We start from the raw sequence: 24,377 nt of genomic DNA on the forward strand, positions 1-24,377 counted from the left end.
AAAGCTGGACATCTTCATTGGCCAAGCTTTAAGGGAAATTTCTGGTGTTATCTTCTATAGAAGACAGAGAAATTTCTTCTATATCTTGACAGGGGCTAGAATACATAGGCATATGGATTTGTCAAAACTCCAACTAAGACTGAAATTTCATTTTGCATCAAAGAAAATAATGAAAATCTAGTTAATATGCATGCTGAAGTACAGAGAATTATGCCTATGTCTTCAATTTATATTTACATGTATGGAATGAGATGGGATGCTCATGGGTATAGAACTGGATACACATTCAACTCACAAGTATACTAAAATGTTACGGCAGATTTTAAGTGCTAATTCTATATAGTAATGTGCCTGAGCTTGCTCGCATAGGAACAAAAGAGTTGCTGTTGTGCTGACCTTCTCTAAGTCATATTGGTACCTGGAAATTGGTGATGATAGTGTGTGGACTCCACCTTCCAGCTGTGTGGGGGTTCTTATCTGGCAGGACAGATAACTGTGACCCAGATCCCCATGGACTACATGATTTCCTCAGCCTCCTCCTCTAACAGGGTGGTTAACTGTTGGGTAGAGTCTTAAAATGCAGGTAGAGTTCCTGAATCTCCAATTTTTCTACCTCCAATCCAGAACTCAGTGTTCTGTTTGCTCCCCTCACTTCCCAATGCACTGGGGAGAATACCCCTAGGCGTGGACACTGCTGCCCCTGGGAGCCACAAACAAGGGAAACCTGCCTGTTCCATTGGCTTCAAAATTCCTTGTGACCATCAGCAGCTCCTAGTACACAAAGAAGTGAAAAGAGTCCTGAAGTGAACAACTGACCCTCGACAGTCCCCACCCTCTGTCCATTAAGAACCTGTACACTAGGAACTACAACAGCTCCAGATACTTTTCCTCTCTCTGAGTGGTGCTGAGGGATTGGACCTGGTTTCCTGAGCATCTTGGCAAATGTTTGTTTACTGAGCTATACCCTAAGTCCAGTAGTGAGAAACTGCAGAGCAACCCTGCCTGAACACTGAGAATACTTCCAACTGAAAGACAACAGGTGATTAAAACCTCTAACTAATGACTTGGCCTCAGATGTGCAAAACCCAACACAGAAGCCAAAGAAACATTAAGAAATAAAGCAGCGGATGTGAGGGCGATCTGGCTGCGACATCTGTCACCCCATTGATCGCCAGGGTTGATTCGGCTGATCTGGCTGGCTAGGCGGGTGTCCCCTTCCTCCCTCACCGCTCCATGTGCGTCCCTCCCGAAGCTGCGCGCTCGGTCGAAGAGGACGACCATCCCCGATAGAGGAGGACCGTTCTTCGGTCAAGGGTATACGAGTAGCTGCGCTCCCCTGCTAGAACCTCCAAACAAGCTCTCAAGAAATAAAGCAGCATGATACCTCCAAAAATCAACAGTTCCATAATAATAGACTCTAATGACCATGAAGTGGATGAAATCTCAAAGAATTAAAAAGAATTATTTAAGCACAAATAATGAAATTAAAGAGAACATGAATAAACACCTGAATGAATCCCAAGAGAATAAATAGTTGAATGAAATAAGGAAGAATGCAGGATATGAAAATGGAATTCAATAAAAATATAGAAATCCTAAAAAAACCAAATTGAAATTCTGGAAATGCAAAGCTTAGTAAGTCAAATTTAAAAACTCAGTTGAAAGTCTTGCAAATAGACTGGATCAAGTAGAAGACAAAATATTGGAGCTTGAAGACAAGATAGATTAATTAGAACATTCAGGCAATGATAAGGAAAAAAAAAAGAAAATATGAATGAGACATACAAAACACCTCTTGGACACCACTAAAAGACCACACCTGTGAATCATGAGCATAGTAGAAAGAGAAGAGGTGAAACATAAAGGCATAAAAAACATATTCAGTAAAATCATCACAGAAAATTTCCCAAATCATGGGAAAGAAACTAACATCTAGGTACAGGAGGCTTTTAGAAAACCAAGTAGAATGGACCAGAAAAGAACCTCTCCTCACAATGTTATAGTTAAAATGTTTAATATACAGAATAAGCAAATAATATTGAAAGCTGTAAGAGAGAAGCACCAAGTCACTTCTACAGGTAAATACATTAGAATAACAGCAGATTTGTCAAAGAAACTCTAAAAGAAAGAAGGGCAGGGAATGATGTATATCAAGCCCCAAAAGAAAACAACTTCCGACCTAGATTTCTGAATCCAGCAAAGCTATCCTTCATAATTGAAGGAGAAATAAAAACCCTCTATGATAAACAAAAACTAAAGGAATTTATGACCACTAAGCCAACACTGCAGAAGTTACTCAAATGAATCCTATACATAGAAAAGGAAGATAAATGCAACAATGAAAATACAGGAAATAATAAATTTCACTGGATAAGTAGATAAGCAAAGAAAGATGTACACTACAAAAGAATTAAACACTGCAAAACCAACAAAATGATAGGAATTACTATACATCTTTCAATAACAACTCTGAATGTTAATGGTTTCAATTTTCCAATCAAAAGATACAGATTGGTAGAATGCAATAAAAATCAAGACCCAACCATTTGTTGTCTATAAGAAATGCCCCTTACTGGCAAAGACAAATACTATCTTAATGTGAAAGGATGGAAAAAGATTCTAAGCAAATGCAGCCCCAAAGCAAGCAGAAGTACATATACTTACATGTGAAAAGCAGACATCAAACAAAACTTAGTCAGAAGAGACAAAGAAGGTTACTTCATATTGATAAAAGGAACAATCCAGCAGGAGATATACCCACCAAAAATATAAATACCAAACATATAAGCCTATACCTACCAACATATAAAGCAAACACTACTGGACATAAAAGCACAAATAGACCCCAAACACAATCAGTTTATGACTTTAGTCTCTTACTCTCAACAACAGATAGATCATCCAGACAAAATCAACAAAGAAACCTCAGAATTAAACTGCACTAAAGAGCAACAGACAACCACATAATATCCCACCAAACAGCCAAAGAATATACATTCTTTTCAGTAGCCCATGAAACTTTCTCCAAAATAGATCACATTTTTGGATGTGAAGTGTGTCTTAATAAGTGCAAAAAATTGAAATAACTTTCTATATTTTATCAGACCACAATGGAATAAAACTAGAAACCAATGGCAAGTGAAATTACAGAAAATATGCTAACACATGAGGATTGAGCAATATATTAAATGATCAGTGGATCATTAAAATAATGGGGAGATCAGAATATCCTGAAATAAAATGAAAACACAAATTATAAGAAATTTTGGGACACAGCAAAGTAGGTTCTAAGAGGAAAGCTTATGAATACCTACATTAAAAATCAGATATATCTCAAACAAATAACCTAAAGGTGCACCTCAATCTCTTGTAAAAACAAGAACAAGCAAATCCAAAATCATTATACAGAAATAAATAATAAAGGTCAGGGCAGAAGTTAATGAAATGGAGACTAATACAACATAAAAAAATCAATGAAAGATATCGCTGAGTTGGCTCTTTAAAAGATAAGCAAGATTAACAGACTCTTAGTCAAACTAACCAAAAGAAAGAGGGAGAAGATGCAAATTAATAAAATTGGAGCTGAAAGGGGTATATCACAAGAAAAACAATGAAATTCCAAGGATAATTACAGAATGTTTCAAAAATTTACATTTCAATAAACTGGAAAATCTAGACATAATGGATAAATTTCTAGACACCTGGGGCCTACCAAAATTGAACAAACAGTATATAAACAACTTAAACAGGTCTAAAATGAGCAGTGAAGTTGAAGCAATAATAGTCTTCCAACAAAACAAAGTCAAGGACTGCAGAAATTTCCTGGTGATTTCTACTGGACCTAACACGAATGCTCCTCAAACTACTCCATAAAATAAAGAGGGAAAGAACACTACCAATCTCATTTTATGAAACCAGTATTACCCTGATACCAAAACCAGCAAGGGACACAACAAAAAAAGAAACCATAATAAGTAAATTTTCCTTGGTGAACATAGATACAAAATTTTTCAATAAAATACTTGCAAATTAAATCCACCAACACATTAAAAAGATCATATGTCATGATCAAGTTTATTTCATTCCAGTGATATAAGGATGGTTCAACATATGCAAAGCAATGTAATACAAAACATAAACAGAATCAAGGACAAAATCACACAGTCACCTCAATAGATACAGCCTTTGGAAAAATTCAACAATCCTTCATAATAAAATTCCTGAAGGAACAAGGAATAGAAGGAATGTACCTCAACATAAAATAAAAACTGTATATGACAAACAGTAGCCAACATTGTAATAAATGGGGGAAAAACTGAAAGTATTTCCTCTGAAATCAAGACCAAGACAAGGGTGTCTACTCTCTCTACTTTTACTCAACATAGTACTCGAATTCTTAGCTAGAGCAAGAAAGGAAGAGAAAGAAAGAAACTAGACACAAAAAGGAAGGTAAAAGTTAAAATATCCCAACTTGTGGGTAATATGATCCTATACTTCAAAGACTCCACCAAAAAACCTCTTAGATCTGACAAACCAGCAGAATGCAAAACCAATCTGCAAAAATAAGTAGCTTTTCTATATACCAGTAACAAACAGGCTGAGAAAGAAATCAGGAAAATGATCCCATTCATAATAACTTAAAAAAATTACCTGGGAATATACTTAACTAAGGCAATGAAAAAACTATAAAACACTGAGAAAAGAAATAAAAGAAGATGCTAGAAGATGGAAAGACTTTCCAGGTTCATGGATTGTCAGAATCAACGGTGTGAGAATGACCATATTACCAAAGCAATGTACTGATTGAATCTAAATTCTAATCAAAATTCCAGTATCATCCTTCACAGAAATAGAAAAATCAATCTGAAAATTCACATGGAAATACAAAAGACCCTGAATATTCAAAACAATCCTGAACAAAAAGAACAATGGTGGAGGTATTATAATACCTGATCTCAAATTATACTACAGAACTATAGCAACAAAAATAGCATGGTACTGGCACAAAAACAGACACATAGACCAATGGAATAAAATAGAAGACCCCAAAATAATCCTATACAGCTACAGTCACCACATTTTTGGAAAAAGATAGCCTTATTAACAAATGGTGTTAGGAAAACAGGGTATCTACATGTAGAAGACTAAAAGTAGATCCCTATCTCTCACTTTGTACAAAAGTCAATTCAAAAATGGACCAAAAACCTTAATGTAAAATCTGAGACTACTTTAGGGAAACATATGGAAAATACTTGATGATATAGGTATAGGACTCAAACTGCTCAGGAAATAATGGCAGAGATTGACAAATATGATCACACCAAATTAAAAAGCTTCTTCATAACAAAAGAAAAAAGTATTTACTTATAATTCCTGGATCAAAGAGATAGCCGACAAATTGGGCCAAAAATCTCTGCTGGCTATTTGTTGGACAAGGGATTAATATCCAGAATATATAAACAACCCCAAAAATTAAATCACAAAAGAACAAATAATCATATTAACAAAAGAACAAATGAATTCAACAGACATTTCTCAAAAGAAGAAATACAAATGGCTAATAAATACATAAAGGAATGTTCAACATCCATAGATATAAAAGAAATGCAAATCAAAATGACACTGAGATTCCATCTCACCCCATTCAGAATGGGTATCAACTAGAAAACAAACAAATGTAGGTATAAATGTGGGAGAAAAGGAGCCCTTATATTCCACTGTTGATAGGAATGCAAATTAGTGACACCCCCTACCTTCTTTCCTTTACAAATCATCCAGTCTTAGGTATTTTGTTACACCAACAGATGATAGTTGGAAACATCTGTACCCTCATGGTCATTTGAGCATTGTTCACAACAGCCAAAATATGGAAACCATCTGAATGTCTATCAACAGACAAATGGATGAAGAAAATTCACTATGGAATATTATTCAGCTCTGGAAAAAAATTTGGAGGCTACTTAAAAAGCTGGACATCGATCTGCCATTTGATCCAGCAATACCACTCTTGGGGATATACCCAAAAGACTGTGACACAGGTTACTCCAGAGGCACCTGCACACCCATGTTTATTGCGGCACTATTCACAATAGCCAAGTTATGGAAACAGCCAAGATGCCCCACCACTGATGAATGGATCAAGGAAATGTGGTATCTATACACAATGGAATTTTATGCAGCCATGAAGAAGAACGAAATGTTATCATTCGCTGGTAAATGGATGGAATTGGAGAACATCATTCTGAGTGAGGTTAGCCTGGCCCAAAAGACCAAAAATCGTATGTTCTCCCTCATATGTGGACATTAGATCAAGGGCAAACACAACAAGGGGATTGGACTATGAGCACATGATAAAAGCGAGAGCACACAAGGGAGGGGTGAGGATAGGTAAGACACCTAAAAAACTAGCTAGCATTTGTTGCCCTTAACGCAGAGAAACTAAAGCAGATACCTTAAAAGCAACTGAGGCCAATAGGAAAAGGGGAACAGGTACTAGAGAAAAGGTGAGATCAAAAAGAATTAACCTAGAAGGTAACACCCACGCACAGGAAATCAATGTGAGTCAATGCCCTGTATAGCTATCCTTATCTCAACCAGCAAAAACCCTTGTTCCTTCCTATTATTGCTTATACTCTCTGTACAACAAAATTAGAGATAAGGGCAAAATAGTTTCTGCTGGGTATTGAGGGGGGGAGCGGGAGGGGGCGGAGTGGGTGGTAAGGGAGGGGGTGGGGGCAGGGGGGAGAAATGACCCAAGCCTTGTATGCACATATGAATAATAAAAAAAAAGAAAGAAAGAAAGAAAGAAAGAAATCCTGCCATTCAGTAGGATGGATGTAGAGAACATTGTAGTAAATGACATAAGTCAGACATGAAAGATAAATAGTACATGATCTCACTTTTATGAGGAATCTGAAAAAGTGAAAAATCATATAAGCAGAGAGTAGAATGGTGCTTACCAGGGTAGATGGAGTATGAAATGAGAAGGTGTTAATCAAAGGTTACAAAGTTTCAGCTATGTAAGTAAACTCTAGAAATCAATTATATACCACAAAGGGGTTATGATTAATGTATGGTTTACTTAAAATTTTGTTAAGATGTTGCCTAGTATATTAAGTGCTCTTAAAATAAGGGGGAAAAGGCAGGAGGAATTTTTTGGAGCTGGTGGATGTTTATTACATTGATTGTAGAGATGATCCCAAGGATGTATACATATCTCCAAACACATCAAGTTGGATACATTAAATATCTACAGCTTTGTATATGTCAATCATACATAAGCAGTTTTTAAAAGGAATGAAAAGAAGTCAGTGTTGCTAGAAACACACACCAAAGAAATCAGTAAATGGCATAAGAGCTCGCTCTCTCTCTCTCTCTCTCTCTCTCTCACACACACACACACACACACACATACACACACACACACCAGCTTACCAAGTCCCCACTGAGAATGTGGGTTATTCATTATAAATATCTTTCAAATTTCCTTGTATGTTTACAAATCTTCACAATAACATGTTGACTCAGTGTGCTTTTACTGATGAAAAAACAGAGTAGTTGTCAGTTTTTAGACTTTTTTTCCAAGGGCAAAAGCATTCTTCCCTCTGCAGCAGCTGAGGGGAGAAAGACGTCATAAAATCATGTTTTCAAACACAGTGTGGAGAGTGAGGAAGGCAAAGGGGACTAGAAGAGAGGACACTCCATGGGGGGCAGAAAATGGGGGAGAATGCACATGCAGTGAAGGAGGGTGTTGATAGTTTCCACCCCAAGGGGCATTCTCTGAGGCCCTGTCTGAGAAGTGGGCCTATAGTAGAAGAAAAGGGAAATGTGAAGACTTCACAAGCCCTGCAGGCTGGATCAGAATAGGATCTAGAAGGTCCTGATGCATGACCAGCTTTCTGCAGGGAAAAGGTTTTTGCATCTGGGGTGGCATAGGACACTGGATGTCTGAGCAAGCACAAAAGAGTTGTAGCTCCCATAGCCTCAGAGTTCCTGGGAGCCAAAGTCACACTAGAAGGAGGGGCTTACACTCACACCCAGCAGGCCCCCCAGTGGAACATTTGGCAGGTTTTGGATCAAATGATGTGGAGGCTAAGAAGTTCAACTTCTAGGGCAGAGATGACGGAGATAGGACAGGATTTCCATCAAAGCCCAGGAGACTTGGCCAGAAAGGGGACTGAGCCAACAGGCAGAGTCAAATTTCCCCATGGTAGTTTGGAACTTGAATGTCCCCCAAAGGCTCATGTTTTGAAGACTTGGTCCCCAACCCATGGCTCTGTGGAACTTTTAGGAGGTGAGGCCAAAGGAAGTTAAGCCACTGGGATGTGCCCTTGCAGGGGATTACTGGGACCCCAGCCCTTTCCTGTCCCTCTCTTTTCTCCCCAGCTGCCATGAAGTGAATGGACTTCTCTAGCATGTGTTCCCACCTGATACACTGTGTCTCCACAGGCCCAAAGCAACGGGGTCAGAAACCTCTCAAACTGTGAGCCAAAATAAATCTTTTCTCCTTTTAAGGAGACAACTACTGACAACTATTTTTTCACTCTTTTGAGCCATAGTTTAAGTCCCACTAGAGAAAGGGGCCTATAACACACAAGGATCAGGTCTTGCCCTAGAGACAGTCGAAACCAAAGTGAGCTGAGTCCAGTTGCAAATCCAACCTGGGCCCAGGGCCTAATTTGCTTTCTTGTGGTGTCTCATGGTTCCTTACAACTGCCTAACTGAGAAAAGGGCAAACTCTCTGTGGGAGAGAGAGCGTCTACTTCAGTCTCTACAGTTTTTGTATAAATAATGTCTGGTTAGGGGGCAAGGGGGAGAAATGACCCAAGCATTGTATGCACATATGAATAATAAAAAAATAAATTAAAATAAAATAAAATTTAAAAAAATAAATAATGTCTGGCAAACAACCCATAAGTAAGGAGATGCAAAAAGATGTAGGAAGGGCTGGACTCCTATAGAGCACCTGCCTAGCAAGCAAAAGCCCTGAGTTCAAACCCCAGTACCACCAAAACCAAACAAACAAAAAGAAGGCAAGGAAAAATGTGACCAATAATCAAGATAAAATATACACAGTAAAGCAGAGCCACAAAATATTCTGGGGTTAGCATTATTAAAGAAAAACTTTAAAAATTATAACTATATTTTTCAATGTAAATATTTCAAAGAAAATAGTGAAACAGATGGATTAAAATGTGGATAGAGAGATGAAGAATTTCAACAGTGAATTCAAAGCTGTTTTTTAAAGCAAATAATATTCTAGAACTATAATACCTGAAAGAAAGAACTCACTGGCTAAGTTTAAGAGTGGATTGCTCATAACAGAGGTCAAGTTACTGAACTTAAGACAGGCAATTAAAAAAAAAATACAGGACAGCAGTCTTCCATGATAAGCAGAAACTAAAACAATATGTGACCACAAAGCCACCACTACAAAAGATTCTGCAGGGGATTCTGCACACAGAAAGTGAAACCCAACTTAACCATGAAAAGACAGGCAGCACCAAACCACAGGAAAAGAAAAAGCAAGACGGTAGAGAGTAACCTCAACTTAGATACACACAATCAAACCTTCAAACAACTAAGACAACTAAATGACAGGAATCACCACATACCTATCAGTACTAACGCTTAATGTTAAAGGACTTCATTCACCCATCAAAAGGCACTGCTTGATGAAATGGATTAAAAAGGAAGATCCAACAATTTGTTGCTTACAGGAGACCCATCTCACAGACAGAAATAAGCATAGGCTAAGGATGAAGAGCTGGAAGAAGATTTACCAAGCCAATGGCCCCTGAAAACAGGCAGGAGTAGCAATACTTATCTCTGACAAAGTAGACTTCAAACCTACATTGATCAAACAAGATAAAGAAGGACATTCCATACTAATGAAAAGGGAAATAGACCAAAAGAAATAATAATCATCAACCTGTATGCACCCAATGTCAACGCACCCAATTTCATCAAACATACCCTGAAAGACCTAAAAGCATATATAAATGCCAACACAGTGGTTATGGGAGACTTTAACACCCCATTATCATCAATAGATAGGTCATCCAAACAAAAAATCAATAAAGAAATCCAAGATCTAAAATATGCTATAGATCAAATGGACCTAGTTGATGTCTACAGAACATTTCATCCAGCTTCTACACAATATACATTCTTCTCAGCAGCCCATGGAACCTTCTCCAAAATAGATCATATCCTAGGGCACAAAGCAAGTCTCAGCAAATATAAGAAAATAGAAATTATACTGTGCATACTATCTGATCACAATGCAGTAAAAGTAGAACTCAACAACAAAAGTAAAGACAAAAAATATGCAAACAGCTGGAAACTAAATAACTCATTACTTAATGAAGAATGGATCATCAATGAAATAAAAGAGGAAATTAAAAAGTTCCTAGAAGTCAATGAAAATGAAAACACAACCTACCGGAACCTATGGGACACAGCTAAGGCAGTCCTGAGAGGAAAGTTTATAGCCATGAGTGCATATATTAAAAAGACTGAAAGATCCCAAATCAATGACCTAATGATACATTTCAAACTCCTAGAAAAACAAGAACAAGCAAATCCCAAAACAAATAGAAGGAGAGAAATAATAAAAATAAGAGCTGAAATCAATGAAATAGAAACCAAAAAAACATACAAAGAATTAATGAAAAAATAAACAAGATCGATAGACCCCTGGCAAAGAAAAAACCCAAATTAGTACAATCAGGAATGCAAAAGGGGAGATAACAACAAACACCATGGAAGTCCAGGAAATCATCAGAGACTACTTTGAGAACCTATATTCAAATAAATTTGAAAATCTTAAAGAAATGGACAGATTTCTAGATATATATGACCATCCAAAACTGAACCAAGAGGACATTAATCACCTGAATAGACCTATAACACAAAATGAAATTGAAGCAGCAATCAAGAGTCTCCCCAAAAAGAAAAGTCCAGGACCTGATGGATTCTCTGCTGAATTCTATCAGACCTTTAAAGAAGAACTGATACCAACCCTCCTTAAACTGTTCCATGAAATAGAAAGGGAAGGAAAACTGCCAAACACATTTTATGAAGCCCATATTACACTTATCCCAAAACCAGGCAAAGACACCTCCAAAAAGGAGAACTATAGGCCAATCTCCTTAATGAACATTGACGCAAAAATCCTCAACAAAATAATGGCAAACCGAATTCAACAACACATCAAAAAGATTATTCACCACGACCAAGTAGGCTTCATCCCAGGGATGCAGGGGTGGTTCAACATATGAAAATCAATAAACGTAATAAACCACATTAACAGAAGCAAAGACAAAAACCACTTGATCATCTCAATAGATGCAGAAAAAAAGCCTTTGATAAGATCCAACACCATTTCATGATAAAAGCTCTAAGAAAACTAGGAATAGAAGAAAAGTTCCTCAACATTATAAAAGCTATATATGACAAACCTACAGCCAGCATTATACTTAATGGAGAAAAATTAAAACCGTTCCCTCTAAAATCAGGAACCAGACAAGGATGCCCACTATCTCCACTCCTATTCAACATAGTACTGGAATTCCTAGCCAGAGCAATTAGGCAAGAAGAAGGAATAAAAGGAATACAAATAGGTAAAGAAACTGTCAAAATATCCCTATTTGCAGACGACATGATCCTATACCTTAAAGACCCAAAAAACTCTACTCAGAAGCTTCTAGACATCATCAATAGCTATAGCAAGGTAGCAGGATATAAAATCAACATAGAAAAATCATTAGCATTTCTATACACTAACAATGAGCAAACGGAAAAAGAATGTATGAAAACAATTCCATTTACAATAGCGTCAAACAAAATCAAATACCTAGGTGTAAACCTAACAAAAGATGTGAAAGACCTCTACAAGGAAAACTATACACTTCTGAAGAAAGAGATTAAGGAAGACTATAGAAAGTGGAGAGATCTCCCATGCTCATGGATTGGTAGAATCAACATAGTAAAAATGTCGATACTCCCAAAAGTAATCTACATGTTCAATGCAATTCCCATCAAAATTCCAATGACATTCATTAAAGAGATTGAAAAATCTACTGTTAAATTTATATGGAAACACAAGAGGCCACGAATAGCCAAGGCAATACTCAGTCAAAAGAACAATGCAGGAAGTATCACAATACCTGACTTCAAACTATATTACAAAGCAATAATAATAAAAACAGCATGGTACTGGCACAAAAACAGACATGAAGACCAGTGGAACAGAATAGAGGACCCAGATATGAAGCCAAACAACTATAACCAACTTGTCTTTGACAAAGGAGCTAAAAATATACGATGGAGAAATAGCAGCCTCTTCAACAAAAACTGCTGGGAAAACTGGTTAGCAGTCTGTAAAACACTGAAACTAGATCCATGTATATCACCCAATACCAATATTAACTCAAAATGGATCAAGGATCTTAATATCAGACCCCAAACTCTAAAGTTGGTACAGGAAAGAGTAGGAAATACTCTGGAGTTAGTAGGTATAGGTAAGAACTTTCTCAATGAAACCCCAGCAGCACAGCAACTAAGAGATAGCATAGATAAATGGGACCTCATAAAACTAAAAAACTTCTGTTCATCAAAAGAAATGGTCTCTAAACTGAAGAGAACACCCACAGAGTGGGAGAAAATATTTGCCAACTATACATCAGACAAAGGACTGATAACCATCATATACAGGGAACTTAAAAAACTAAATTCTCCCAAAACTAATGAACCAATAAAGAAATGGGCAAGTGAACTAAACAGAACTTTCTCAAAAGAAGAAATTCAAATGGCCAGAAAACACATGAAAAAATGCTCACCATCTCTAGCAATAAAGGAAATGCAAATTAAAACCACACTAAGATTCTACCTCACCCCTGTTAGAATAGCCAGCATCAGCAACACCACCACCAACAGGTGTTGGCCAGGATGTGGGGAAAAAGGAACCCTCTTATACTGTTGGTGGGAATGTAAGCTAGTACAACCACTCTGGAAAAAAATTTGGAGGCTATTTAAAAAGCTAGACATTGATCTACCATTTGATCCAGCAATACCACTCTTGGGGATATACCCAAAAGACTGTGACACAGGTTACTCCAGAGGCACCTGCACACCCATGTTTATTGCGGCACTATTCACAATAGCCAAGTTATGGAAACAGCCAAGATGCCCCACCACCGACAAATGGATTAAGAAAATGTGGTATCTATACACAATGGAATTTTATGCAGCCATGAAGAAGAACGAAATGTTATCATTCGCTGGTAAATAGATGGAATTGGAGAACATCATTCTGAGTGAGGTTAGCCTGGCCCAAAAGACCAAAAATCATATGTTCTTCCTCATATGTGGATATTAGATCAAGGGCAAACACAACAAGGGGATTGGACTTTGAGCATATGATAAAAGCGAGAGCACACAAGGGAGGGGTGAGGATAGGTAAGACACCTAAAAAATTAGTTAGCATTTGTTGCCCTTAACGCAGAGAAACTAAAGCAGATACCTTAAAAGCAACTGAGGCCAATAGGAAAAGGGGACCAGGAACTAGAGAAAAGGTGAGATCAAAAAGAATTAACCTAGAAGGTAACACACACGCACAGGAAATTAAAGTGAGTCAACTCCCTGTATAGCTATCCTTATCTCAGCCAGCAAAAACCCTTGTTCCTTCCTATTATGGCTTATACTCTCTCTACAACAAAATTAGAAATAAGGGCAAAATAGTTTCTGCTGGGTATTGAGGGGGTGGGGGGAGAGGAAGGGGGCGGAGTGGGTGGTAAGGGAGGGGGTGGGGGCAGGGGGGAGAAATGACCCAAGCCTTGTATGCACATATGAATAATAAAATAAAATAAAATAAAAATAATACAGGACAGCAGATTGCAGAAATAATAGCAAAGACACAGAACACAAATGATCTAACAATCATGCAATTAGTACTCCTTTGGCAAGGAAATAGAGAACGAAGCCATCAAAGTCCTCACCGATCCCAGAGAGAGACTCGCTAACGTGGAGCAAGGTGTCCATATTCTGGCCATTCCATTTACGGGTTAAGTGTGATGCTGAGAATATCCTTTATCTTCTCTGATCTTTTAATGCATCTGTAAATTCGAGTTAGTAACATTAATATCTCAGAACAGTCATGGATATCATGTACATATACTAAAACTATATAAGATGCATTTAAAAAATTATCACCAGTTTCTTCACTGTTACTTTTTCGTTATGTTACTCTGGTAGATCAATGTGCATTCTTTACCCTAGCACACACCAGGATAAAATTATCAATCGACAAAATGAAAATTAGATTTCATTTTGGTTGTATTTCCTCTTCATTCTAAAAGTTTTCTATTTGTACTGCATGTGTTCTCATATTTTTCCTATTTCTTTAAGCAGCAGTATCTATTCTGGAAATCACTGAAATAGCTGAGTTAAAGGCACAAGAAAAGACTTCTCTTTTGAGACTATTTTTTGGGACTTGAAGTTCAAGGGTGGAGGGAGGACACAAGAGGCAGAGTGGAAATATGACCCTAAATCGAGTTAGGGAGTGTTGAATGCATTTAAATTCTTTAATCATTTAGTCTCCAGTCACATAAGAACTGAGTGACTAATCCAGAATTAGATCAGGAAGGGCAGACTCTTAAACTGACCAAATGGCATGTAATCGTGAGTATATATGTATATTTATAGGCGTGTATGTATTTCTAAAGAATGCTAATGGAGCACAAGTCTGGGAAATATGATTTCTAATGGAAGATTTGTTACCATAGAAACCAAACCTTCCAGTTTGCTGATTCTAAGCTATCTAATAGAATTCTAAACCTCAGTCCCCAAATCAGTGTTTACTCTGTTAACATTTTGTTGTTGTTATAAAGAATGAAAGATGGAGATTGAACAGGTGGGAATGTGGGAAAAAAAAGGATGGGGAAAAAAGTGAAAGCAGTCTGACTGGTGAGGCCTTTCTTCCTGGCTTGCAGGTGTTCACCTTCTTGCTGTCCTCACATGGCCTTTCCTGTGTACACAGGCATCCCCGATGTCTTGTCCTCTTCTAACAAGGACACCTGTCATATTGGATTAGGGTCCCTCCTGTATGATATTATTTAACCTTATTTAACTTCTTTATTATAAAACCAATTTAAAGGTCCTATCTCTAGATACTGTCACCCTGAGGGTTGACCTTCGACAGAAGGATTTTCAGGGGATAAAGTTCAGTCCACAACAGAAAGAAATAAAGGGTCGAATGTTAGTTAAGGGAGTCATAACTGCAAGTGCATTTCCATTTCCATATCAGTACCACATTGGCCAACCTGGCAGATCAGAAAGCCATAGCTCTTTGTTTCTTTTCTTTATTGAGGGTTTGAGGAGATGGTTTCTATTTAGTTTGCCAGTTTGGGGTGTATGGGCTTGGGTCCTGAGTCTTTCTTCTCATCACCTTTCCAATGGTCGGCCTTCTGTTCTTCCCTAATATCCTACTTTCAGAGATTGAGAGTTTAGTTATTCTAGGTATGTCTCCTAAATCAAGTTTCCCAATGTTGGATGACCCAATTGCTGGAGAGAAGCCAGAGGACATCTGATATGGACATCAAGTTTCTGCAGGGGGGTATGCCCAGTGTCTTTGGCCAGGTTCCCAAAGACTCACCCATGTCTGCTAATTCACCTGAAATAGTACATTTACCCAAGTTGATTCCGCAAATTCTCATTATATCTTGGTTACTGCAATAAGAACATCTTAGATGCTGTTTCCACAGAGCTCACAGCCCAGTGTGGAAGACAGAAAAACACTCAATAAAACAGAAAACACATCTAAATAGCCAAAGAGGATTGTTAGTGAAAACTCAAAGGTGAGAGCAATTCTTTTGGATTGAGAGAATCAGGGCCACCTCATGGTGGAAAGGATAGAGTGTGAGACAGTAGGGGGTGGAGGGGGAGAGGATGTAAAAGAGGAAAGTTACTCGACTCAGATGAAAAACATGAGCAAAGCCATCAAAACATAGATATAATTGTAATTTTCAGAGATAAATGAGTAATCTGCCACCACTAATCCACGGGGTTCATGCCATCTGGAAGACTGGTTAACACACAGGTGACTGGGCCTCACTCCAGAGTTCCTGATGCAAGAGATCCAGGGTAGAACCAAAGAATTCACATTTTTAACAAGCTCCCGGGTGATACTGATAGTATTGACACTGACAGTGTTGCTCCAAGGACCACACACTGAGAATAAGTGGACTAAAAATGGCCAGGGATGTAGGGATAGATAAAGTTAGAGCAATACAGGTAATGTCATCATGCACTTAACAGTTTGAAGGGTTTCTTGTAAGGTTGAGGGAAAGTCTGACAGTTGGTTCTGAGGTTGTTCTAATTATCAACTAAGAAGAATGAGGACCTCCCTTGGAATTTTCTCCTCAGCATATATAGGACACTAAAGATTCAAGTGACATTCCAGAAGTGGAATTAATTTCTCCTGGAGGCAAGTTGAACATAGAAGAATGCAAAAATCAATTTCTAGTTGTTTCTTAGGGGACTGAATGGATTTTGAAACATGTCAGGAAAAAAAAAAACTCAGGAAGAACAGGAAGGAAACAATGGCTTGGGTCCTTGATATGGACTTTGGTGTAGAAATGAGCAGCTAGTCACTGGATGCATCTGCTAAAGCTCTGAAGAGCAGCTGAAGATGAAATTTGATGTGAAAAGAAACAAGTTAAAACAGAACCTTAGAAAAACAAAGAAGGGTAAGGGGAACCACTGAAGTGGACTGAAGGAAGACATCGGTGAGGCAGGGTACAGAGGTCGAGGTGAGAGTGAAGGCTTCTGGGAAGCCAGAAGAGACTTGGAAGAGTAAGACAGTTCCCAAGAAGAGGACACAGATCAGTTTGGTTTGGTTACTGATAACTTAGATGATGCTGTTTATTTTTTCTTCTAAAAATATTTAGTGAGTGCAAAAATAAGCCATGAACTTAGTCCACTCTCTGTCACCGTTAACAAAATACCTGAAACTGAATAAATTATAAAGAAGTTTATTTTGCTCATGGTTCCAGAGGCTGGAAATCCAAGAGCATAGCACTGGCATCTGTTGAGGGCCTTCTTGTTGCATCATAAGATGGCAGAGAGCATGACTTGGCAAGGCAGAGTGAGCCTACTAGCTCATGTCTCTCTTCTTCTCATCAAGTCACCAATGCCATCTTAAAGGGCCCCACCCTCATGACCTTATCTAATCTCAATTATTTCCCAAAGGCCCAACTCCAAATACCATCAATGCATGAATTTGGAGATTATTTACAAAATATGAACTTTTGGGGGACATATTCAAACTGTAGTATCCACTGTGCTAAATGTGGAGGGCAGAGCAGTGATCAAAAGGGAGATGAAGCTATGGAACTTGTATGGTGGTCCTGGGGCTGGGGGCTGGACTAGTCGAGGATATGTCAGGACAGCTGTGAAGGAAAAGACTAGGCTGCCATGAGGGCAGTAATAGTTGAGATGATCATGTCATGGAGATGGCATTTAGCTTAGGCTTGACAGATGCGGTAGACAAAAGGAGGCAGAGGCAAGCAATCATGCATGTGTTCCCCAGGTGACAAGGAACAGGGAGAAGGCATCCAAAAGAAGTTTGAGGTGAGGCAGGTGAGGTTGGCAGAGATCAGAAAAGGCAAGATCTTTTCTCAAAACCTTGTTAAAAATCCCTCTAGTGTACAAATGTCTGCCATGTTAGTTCATGAGCTATTCAAGGCTGCCAGTCTTGTTGCCTTACACAAACACTAACTTGGTTTTGAACAAAACTGAAAAATTTGACATTTCACCTCTTCACCATGCTCTGAATTACCTTTGGATTTCAATAGCATTCCAAGGTACCCTCAAAGGAGTAATGCCTGCCATGATTGAGGGAAATATATAATATATACATTTGTGTGCCTGGAGCTCAGAAAGCAATTTCCAAGGAGAATTTCTAAAGCTGTTTTGAGCATTATGTAGCCTCTTGAGATGACGGATTTGTTCCAAACACATAACAGAACTCCATACATCCTAATGAAAGTTCACAGCAGTAATACCATTCTTTGTCCACCTCCTACACACCTAGCACTTTTGGGGTCTATAGTACATGTAAAGGAGTGTAAGGCCCGGGCTTTTGCTCTCATTAAGCTCACAAAATCGATCCTGTCGGAGAGGAAAGCTTGGCAGACCTTCCATCGTATTATTAAAATCTTTCCACAACTGGGTTCAAAATCTTACCCAGAGCAGTAAATATAACATAGTAGTAAGGTGCTTGGGAGCCACACAGACCAGAGTCCAAGTACATGTCTGCCCCTTGTCAACTGTGTGACCTTTGGCTCATAGCTTAACCCCTGTAAGGCTCTTATCTATGACAATAATAGAAATGTTAACTTTATAAGGTTATTGTGAAGATTAAACGAGGTATGTACATGAAGCACTTAGTACTTAATCTAGATTAAAGATTTGAGTTTTCATTCCTATCCCAACAGAGCAAATTGAGGCCAATCCAAAATGGCACAGATGGGCCACAGACTCTAGGGATGTAGGTTAGGCCCCTCCTACTCCCTGCAGCCAACAGGAAGAAGAATTTGGCTGCTACACCTTCCAAACCACCCGCTGCCTCCACTCTTAAAGGACTCAGCCAGATGTGGATGACTCCTATTTCCCCCTCTATCAACTACTTCATAGACACCGCACGTCTCTGGCACTTTAAAGGGCCGTTTGTTATACAGCTGCAGGCTGACCAAGGCCAGTAAATTGCTTATGTAGAACTAGACTCTTGCTACTTTCCTAACAAGCCACAGATTTTTACGGCTTCACCTCAGCTTGGCTGTCCCCTCAGACCTTTTCACACCCAGGAGTGTCAGGATTTAAGGTCAACTCCTGGGGCCTCAAGAGCCACCTTTGTTTTCCTTCCATCCCACCTGGCAACTCTGCAAGGCCCACATGGGTAATGTTTCAGGAAACCCCTGAGGAGAGCGCTTCAGGTTCCCATGCTGACATTAAAGGGGTAAAAGAGAGTGCCAAGTTGGTTGGGTCACTGCAGCCCAGTCAGGGGTGAATAGGAACTGGGCCTGCTGTACAAGTGTTTCCATTCAGCGTGAGTCACTGGCTCAGAAGCTAGCAGTCCTGGCCCTTGGAAGAGCTTTGTCAAATGGAAAACTAAAGGAATTGTTCCTGCCAGACAGTTGTGCCCCCACTACCATGCTTCAAACACCACCTCCCTCCACATGCCTGCTGTGTGCATAGGTTCACATACTGATCCAACACCAGCTTGCCCAGGGATCTGACTGCAGGGTAGGACAGGACCCCTAGGGGCAGCCACAAAGGATGTGCTTCTCTGCAGAGCTGGACAGACTGGCCAAAGGCCAGCACCAGCCTTCTCATGTACCTGGAGTTCTGAGAAGAGGTACTTAGGGCAGGAGATTATAGTAAACCCACCCACCTTATTTGCAGATTTATTACAGTTTTGGCCACAGTCAAAATAAATAATAAATTTTTAAAGAAATCTCAAAAACAAAAATTTAACTTCCCATGTGAGCATTCTGCAGCTCAGTGGATGTAGGGAAGCTCTCAGTCAGTCCCACATTATCATCAGTTGTGTTTAAATCTTATGCGATCTGCTGAGTGTTTCCCTGACCTGAATTTTGTGAAAACCTGCCTCCCCAAAAGCTAATGGTGCCCAAAAAGCAAGGTAAAATGGAATGTGCTTAAGTGACAAGGTGACAATTTGTTGAAAGGTGGCATATCTTTAGCAGAGGTTCGGTGATGTATGGGAAATTAAGTTAAGCATCCGCAGAACATCACTGAGTGCTATGCACCCCGAGCATGCGCGGTTTTTCCTCCAGCGCGGCCGGCCTCCTTGGAGCCATGTACCTGCAGATACCAAGGGTCTACTGTATATATTTTCAGAAGAAGGAGTCACACAAAAGCCATGTTCAAAAAAAAGTCAAATCTTGGCTCTTATGCAAATAAGTCACAAATAATAAGCCACAGTTGCTTAGCAGAGGGGAACATTTTGAAGAAATGTATCATTAGGCAATTCCATTGTTGTGCAAAAGTCTTTGAGTGTACACACACCAACCTAGATGGCCTCCTACTACATGCTAGAGTTTCTGGTACATACTATAGTATGTTTGCTACATGGTTGATTGAAATATCATTGTGCAGTATACATGCACTGTGTAAAGTGAACCCACTCGTCATAGACCTGATGCAATACATTAATTAATAAAAGAAACAATGAGATGCTAAAATCACTTCCAATGAGAATTTGAAGAAGCTTGTTTTTATGGCAATTTAATCAAAAAAGTTAGAATAATATTAGTAGCTTAAAAATCTAAACTAGTTAGTATTTTTCCAGGGTTATACATCATAAGCTTTGTGGTTATTTAATTTTTTCATAAGACAGAAATTATTTATATTCCTACAGAACAAAAATCTGTTACCTGTCTCCCGTCTCTACAGAACTAAAACAGCCAAGTCAATGGAAAGGAGCAAACGGGCACTGACTAAAAGAACACCCAGGCATTGCTTGCCCACAGCCAAGTTCTAAGTATCTCCAGCATGCTACAACCTCCCCCTTGTTCCTTTGCCCAGTCCAGACCATTCAAGACACCCTAACCTTTATCTTGTATAAATCTTCAATCCAAATTGAATGAATTTGAACTGCTAATTCAGCAACTCCTTGTCGCTCTTGTCTCCTTCATTGCATGGAATGCCCGCATGGCAGGAACTTGAGAAGATGCTATAACATCAGCAATGCTGCCTTGATGGTAAGTGGCAGAAAGGCTCCAATAGCTCCCACCACAAGCTGTGACACTAACTTGGATTGTAAGTGTACTGTAAACCACCCACCCCCCGCCAAGGCATGGGAGGTCATAGGTTAGTCTAGTCTAGACTGATCATAAAAAGCCAGGGTGAAATTCATCCAACTGAATACTTAAGATATGAGCATTTAATTTTATGCTAATTTTTATGCATTAATCTCAGTTTTTGAAAACTTAGTCTAGGAAAGGAAACACCACATCGATCATCATTCCTCTCATGAATGCATGCAGTCACTGTACACTGTGCATCTATTGTGAGCTTCTTCTCACAAATAGTATACAGTGGTATATACAATATTCATGGTTCTTGCCCTAAATGAAGCTTATGATGAAATGTGCCTAGAAAATACTGATCTTCCCTTGCACATTTTGTACTTTTCAAAGGGTTTTCATGGAAACAGCCCTCAGTCCTCAACCTCCTTCAGCTGTTCCTCCCCAATGCATCCTGTCCCTGACCACTTCTCTCTACTCCATCCTTCCTCCAGTCTCCAGCCCTTGTCAGTTCTCGCTTATATAACTGCAGTAGCCTCCTAAATGCTGTTCCTGCACCCTTTCTCACCTCACCATATTCATTCTCTTTCATACAACCAGAAAACACTTTCAGAAATGTGAACCAGATAACTTCCCCACAGTTTAGACTGCCTTCACCACTCGTGCCTTCCACATTCCATAGTCCATTCCTGTCTTCTTCTCCACCTTCAAATTCTCTGGGTCCTGAGACAGGACCAAGTTTGCTTCAGGCTCAGGACTTTTGTATGCTCTAGTCCCTGTCCCACTTCTTTCAAGAGGCTCCTTTGAGCCTTCAGTCCTCATGTCAGATGTAAGTCCTTCACCCACCACTCCCAAAGCACCAGTGTTTTTTCTCATGGCAGCAACTGGGCCAACAAAAACTCAGAAACAGAATTTAGTAAGTTTAGAATTTGATAGTGATCTGTGAGTGTTGCTCCCATTTCTACTGTTAATGATGTATTCCAGAGCTTAGAGGAGAGCTTGGTACATAATTGGCACTGAATATTTACAAAACAAATCATAACACATGCAAACTAGGGATTAATGCATCTCTGAGGGGAAGAGTCCAGAAGTTTCCTGCTCAGGCAGAGAGTACAGCAGGACAAGTTGTTCACTCACAGCTGGCAAAGAAGACTGGGAAGACAGGGAATTTCACAGCCCCTGCCTGGTGTACACCCCTCCCTTGAAAGGATTCTCAGGAAACTAGAGGTCATTTCTTCCCAGTCATTCCTGGATTTGGTAAAAATGGTTTTGTTCATAATAATTGCTCTCCGCCCAAGTTCCTCCCTTCATGAATTTCCTTGAATGTAGACTCAGGAATTTATCATCATAGCACTTTTCTGTCTGTTTCTAACCTATAATTCCTCATTTATATATATTAAAAAAGTTGGGGTTCTGGAATAGATCTTTAAATTCCCTTCAGAGCCAATATTTGATGGTTTTAAGTGAAAATGGGTTCCACCTGGAATCAAGGCATGTCCAGGTCAAGCCTTTAAAAAAAATTATTCATGCTTAGCTGGGCCATCTAGGGACAGTTACAGTGGCTCCCTCACAGCAGGCGCCCAGGTAATGAGGCTCTCACTCACCTGCCCTGACAGGTATGAAACAGCATGAGGAGATTATGAGACCCATACCTGCCCCCTCCAGGGCTTAGCCTGTAGGTTCCTGGTACTTAGTTTGCTCTCTCTGGAATGTTTCCACTCTGAGCAAAGATACTATTAAAGAATGTTTTAAACTGAGCAGTGAGAAACATTCTCTGCATGAGTTTTTAAAGTCCACGTGTGAGACGGCTGGTTCTTAAGTGCACAGTCACCTGGATGCCTGCTAAAAGTGTCACCTCTGGCTTCCTTCCAGAGCTCTGGCTGAGTGGATCTGGATGGCACCTGAGACTCTGTAGTGACAGAAGTCCCAGATGACTTTGGTATAGTTTCTGGCATGAAGAAGCCTGGGCTTACAGGGACGTGGGTTCACAAGGAGGCTCCAGGGCCTTCCCGCTCCAGCTTATAGTGTCTGCAAGAGATACAGGAGAATCTAGGCAGACTTTTCATGTGTCAGCCTTGAGCTTCTGAGTTCAATGACCCTGTCAGCCAGCTGAAGCTACATCATGCCAAACACCTGGATACTTAAAGAGAACAAGACCACTCCTATCCAGACATACAGGATCAGTAAACCCAACTTCTAGTACAGCACATTCTTTGTCTGTAGATCAATGAGCACATGGGAGGGTTGTCTTATGTCAAAGAAGCTTTCAGAAAGTTTAGACTTCCTTTTGCTCCTCTGTTGGGCTGACTGAGGGAATTTAAGGAAACTTAAATTTAAGCTTGATTCTGCATAAAAGGGTATTTTCCTTGGGTCTTCTAAGAATTCTCCATTGCTCTATTCCCACTGTCTAGAAGGGAGAGCAGAAATTTCAAAACTTCTTTAACAAGTCTCTTATCCACTTCCACACACAAACCTATAAAAGCAAAATGCATTCATTTGTCTGCAAAGTTGGAGGATTTGATGCATATGTGAACAACCATTAGAGTTAAATCTCTCAATAACAGCCTCCCCACTTCTCTCACTGTCCAGACAACCAGCAACCTGCAGGAAAACCTCCACCCCAAGAGGAGAAGGTGGCGGTTGGAACAGTATTCATGCAGGGTTGTTCACCATGTGTCCAAGAAACTGATCTATCTACAAGAAAAACCTGGGGTTCCCTCTCAGACCCCTACCCTGAGAACTCTCCACACACCTAGATCCAGGGCCCAGAGCTTACTCACCTGCTGGGGTAAACTCACAGGACATCTATGAAGCCATGGGTCCAGGAGATCCTGGGAAGAAGAGAACTAGGGATCAGGGCTTTTGTTTTCATGCTGTGTCTTCTCCCCGCATTTGTGCTTCTACCTCGAGCACATAAAAAATTAAAAGCTGAGAGAAAGGGTGGGGAATAGAAGAGAAAGGCGCGTCTTTCCCACTGTGGCCCTTCCCACACAGACTCCAGGAGCACCTTTGGGCAACAGCCAGTAGCATATGTCTAGCATCACTATTGACTCAAGGAGCAAAGTTCTTGGGCGATAGGCCCAGGCAGCACGGGAGACTTAAAAAAGCTAGAGTCCAACAAAGGGTAATGAGATTCATAAATCACCCAGATGTCAGCACAGGGCACGGGAAACACCTACCCAAACTGCAAGGCCAAGGTCCTGAGCATCTTATACTTCAGGGAGACACCACACTACTGAGATGACCTATAAATGATGGAGACTTTCTAGAGCCAGCAGGTTTTGGTCCCCAGAGGAACTGCTGAGAACAACAAAGGCAACTGCTGTGTTGGGTCTCAAAGAAGAGGCTACCAGACTTTTTTCATTTAGGCAGTAGAAGCATTGTTGGCAAGGTAATCTTTAAATTTACTTACTGAGTTCCAGAAACCCTTAGTACACATAAGTGTGCCAAAACTAGAATCCTAGAGTCAGAAGAACCCTCTAAGTGTGGGAACTCAAGAATATGGTGTCCACAAGAAGAGGTACCAGAAAGAAAAGACTGGATGACAGT

General features: G+C 39.7%; 1 long non-coding RNA gene across 1 annotated transcript in view; it reads right to left on the bottom strand.

Annotated features, from left to right (window-relative positions):
• LOC141417533 (uncharacterized) overlaps nt 1-23,729 on the bottom strand; it is a 32,031-nt gene extending 8,302 nt beyond the window's left edge. Inside the window, exons 1-2 of the long non-coding RNA XR_012442173.1 lie at nt 23,609-23,729; nt 14,001-14,117 (exon numbers count right to left, since the gene is read on the bottom strand). This is a non-coding gene — a long non-coding RNA (uncharacterized lncRNA). The remainder of the gene's footprint in view (nt 1-14,000; nt 14,118-23,608) is intronic.
• Nucleotides 23,730-24,377: the final 648 nt, after the last annotated feature.

Source organism: Castor canadensis, chromosome 2 (genome assembly GCF_047511655.1).
Source record: "Castor canadensis chromosome 2, mCasCan1.hap1v2, whole genome shotgun sequence".
NCBI lineage: Eukaryota > Metazoa > Chordata > Mammalia > Rodentia > Castoridae > Castor > Castor canadensis.